The following is a 4,150-nucleotide window of genomic DNA, read 5'->3' on the forward strand; positions in this document are numbered from 1 at the left end:
TAATAATTATTATTTTATAATTTGATAAGTGTGAAGCCCCGGATTCAGTTCACGTTATCTTCAGTCCTAATTTTTTTTAAACATGAGATCTTCCCTTCCTCTAGTTGAAGTCACACGATGAGAGCGATTTTTTTTCCACGTTGCGATCCAAACAGTCTGACAGTGACCAAACCAGGACGGATTCTGCTGGGAGCCGGACTGAGGTCATTCTCACTCCCTGTGCTGGTACACCTTATCTGATTTTCACAATTGTGATAGACTTCTTTAAAAAAAAAGTAGATATAGCCCTGAAAAAAGCATTAGCTTTATGAGTTTTTACATTAATCGATTTTGAATCTAAGATCGAATTTTAATAGGTTCAATTTATATTTAAATTGAAATATAGCGTGCATACCTAATCCACCAACGGGCAGAGCAATATTTTATGGTGGATTTGTATGGGCATCTGTATGATACCACAAAAGCACTGGCGCAGGTGCGAAATCCACTTTCACACGACTTTTTCAGTGTCTTCTCTCTCACATGATCCGGAGGGCAGGAGGCTATATCGTTCAAATGTTATTGATTGCTGATCGTTCAGCGGGGGTCCGGATGTGTCTGTGCGGCTGAAACTGGACGGAACCATCCCAGTGGGCAGTGATTCGTCGAATATACGTATATATCACAGCAAAAATACGGCTATACGTATATATACGTTGCCGCGACATATAATCAACGTCGAATTGCAACCGTAAAATCGACGACATTAATAAATGCATATATAACGTCGAAAACACATCTTACACAGTCCCTGAGGCTTTTTACTGTTAATGTCTTGTGTGCTGCAACTAGAAGTATACAGCAATCTGCATAGTGTACGAAGTAAATTATTTTCGCAGTAATTACTTTATTTACACGTGTATACTAAATATAGTAAATATAGTAATAAATATAGTCCCACCCTACATCGACATTAAAAGAAATTAAGGAGCACAAAATACGTTACTTGAAGAATGCATATGCAAGGCAGGGGGCCAGGAGATCTGGACACTGAAAATAATAAGTTTCTGGTTCTAACTGTTAGGACAATTAGACAGGGTTTGCAAATGGTGGACAAAAATCGTCTTAATTTCCATTGTAATATTTTTTTTCTTGGAAATGTAGAAGTTGTGCATTTTAAAATTTATATTTGAATCAAAATGTGGTTTTGTTTTAGTGCGTTAATGTAATTAGTTTGTGTTTGTCATTACTATACTGTATATTGCCATGTTACCAGAATTTGTAGCTGAAGTTTAAGACTAGTTGTGTTTTTTATGATTATTGCCCATATGTTGATTGTTGATCGATTGTATACAATGTATAATTTGAAATACATATTTTTTAGGTGTGAATGTGTATTTTCTGAATAAATTTCTAAACCAAATCATTGGCTTGATTTACTAGTTTCTACACCTGTAAAACCTATCTTTGATGTATAATAGACCTCTACCCATAAACGTATAATAGACCTCTAAAGTTATCCGTATAATAGACCTCTAACCATATACGTATAATAGACCTCTAAAGTTATCCGTATAATAGACCTCTAAACATATACGTATAATAGTCCTCTAAAGGTATCCGTATAATAGACCTCTAACCATATACGTATAATAGTCCTCTAAAGTTATCCGTATAATAGACCTCTAAATTTATCCATATAATAGAACTCCAACCATTTATGTATAATGAACATCTTATCATAGACGTATAATTGACGTATAACAATAGACGTATATTAGAATTTCATTCTAGACGAATTGCAGACCACATTTATACGTCTAAGATATGCGTTTAATAGACGTATATTATACGTCTTTTGCCCACTGGGGTGTATCAGGCTCCGCTGCACAGCAGTGTAAGTATAAGTGTATAGATGAAACCTTTAATGTATTGTTCGGTTTCAATCAAAATGCTTTACTACTACAAGAGAGAAGTATAGAAAGAAGGATGGAACAAAATATATGATTTATTGGAAGAAAACGTTTTTTATTTATAAGCTCGTGTCATCCAGCTCTAATACAAAAGCGACTCGCATCTTCAGCCCTATTTTTGTTTGTGATCATTAATTTCTTTAGTTATAATCAACATTGAACTTTTTTAAAAATTAAACGACAATAATCAAACACGCAGACAGATTTTTTAAAAGTATTAGGAGTTGACAGGGTGCCCCTTCGGAATAGTCGTCAGAAAATGTGAGAAAAGGAAAGTTACGTACAGTAAGCTCTCATACACAGTATTCGACATTGGAATCTGATTACAAAAAAAACTACCTGTCTCCCCAGCATTTATCGGTGCTGTTGTTCTCTGAGTTCTCTTAAGAAATACCAAATTATCTCCTAATTGCGACTCGCTCGCTGAATGATCTCTCAAGAAATCCCGAGTGAGATTCAACAGGTGTTTCCTGCAACAGCCACGACAAGTGTGAAGACGTTCTCTGGATTTCCCGAATATGATGTTAAATTAGTTCAAATTATTTACCAGGCTTCCCACGTACAAAAAGGCCCAAGGACTCCAGCAGTCTTACAACCACTGTCCTGTTTGCCTCACCAGACACGATCTCTATTCTGTGAGGAGATGGTCTCAGGAGGCTATGGAGGATCTACGTGGTGCTTTGGAGGCCACCGACTGGGATGTGCTGTGCGAACCACATGGGGACGACATAGACAGTATGGTGGACTGTGTCACTGACTATATTAACTTCTGCGTAGATAACACCATCCCCACCAAAGACGTACACTGCTTTTCCAATAACAAACCCTGGATCACCAGCGACCTGAAGGCTCTTCTGAATGACAAGAAGAGAGCCTTTAGGAGGGGAGATAAGGAAGAGGTCAAGCGTGTACAGAGGGAGCTAAAGCAGAAGTTAAGAGAGAGCAAGGACGCATACAGAAAGAAGATAGAGGACAAGCTGCAAAGGAATAGGGTGAGAGATGTATGGAGCAGCATGAGAGAGATCACTGGCTTCAAACAGGCTGGGGGTGCAACAGAAGGGAACCTGGAGATGGCCAACGAGTTGAACCAGTTCTTTAACAGGTTTGATTCTGGGTCCTCTGTGGCGCAACACCCATCCCCCCACTGCCACACGCTCCCTAACCCTTCACAGCTGCGACTGCCCAATACCTCCTCCATCCCCCCACAAACATGGCCGCCTACAGCCACAACCCCCGACGGCTACTCACCCACCCATCCCCCACAGCTGCCACTCTCCAACACCTCCGCCATTAACACCTGCAGCACTGAAAGCAGTATGAGCACCATCCCCCAGGCCAGACTGACCATCACAGCTGACCAGGTGAAGAAGGAGCTGAAGAGGCTGCACGAGGGTAAGGCCACAGGACCAGATAACATCTGCCCCAGAGTTCTGAGGGCCTGTGCTGATCAGCTGAGCGGAGTGCTCCAGCGACTGTTCAACCTGAGCCTGCGCTTGGAAAGAGTCCCGGTGCTCTGGAAGACATCATGCCTGGTCCCGGTACCAAAGAAAGGGCGCCCCTCTGTCCTCAACGACTACAGACCAGTTGCACTGACTTCTCACATCATGAAGACACTGGAGAGGCTGGTCTTATCCCACCTGAGACCCCTGGTCAGCTCATCACTGGACACCCTACAGTTTGCCTACCAGCCCAGTGTTGGTGTGGAGGATGCGATCATCTACATGCTGCAAAGGGCCTACTCACACCTGGACAGGGCTGGCAACACTGTAAGGATCATGTTTTTCGACTTCTCCAGTGCCTTCAATACCATCCAGCCCTTACTTCTAAGGAGGAAGCTGGAGGAGATGCAAGTCGATGCCTCCACGACCTCGTGGATCACTGACTACCTGACAGGCAGACCACAGTCTGTGAGACTTCAGAACTGTGTGTCTGAACAGGTAGTGAGTAACACAGGGGCACCTCAAGGGACAGTTCTTTCTCCATTCCTCTTCACCCTCTATACTTCGGACTTTAAGTACAACTCAAAGTCATGCCACCTGCAGAAGTTCTCAGATGACTCTGCAATTGTGGGATGTATCAAGGGTGAGCAGGAGGAGGAGTACAGAGGACTGGTCAGCAGCTTTGTGGAGTGGTGTGGGGTGAACCACTTGGAACTGAATGTGACGAAGACAAAGGAACTGGTGGTAGATTTCAGGAGG

This window comes from Atractosteus spatula, chromosome 10, assembly GCF_055471065.1.
Source record: "Atractosteus spatula isolate fAtrSpa1 chromosome 10, fAtrSpa1.hap1, whole genome shotgun sequence".
NCBI classification, from domain to species: Eukaryota; Metazoa; Chordata; class Actinopteri; order Semionotiformes; family Lepisosteidae; genus Atractosteus; species Atractosteus spatula.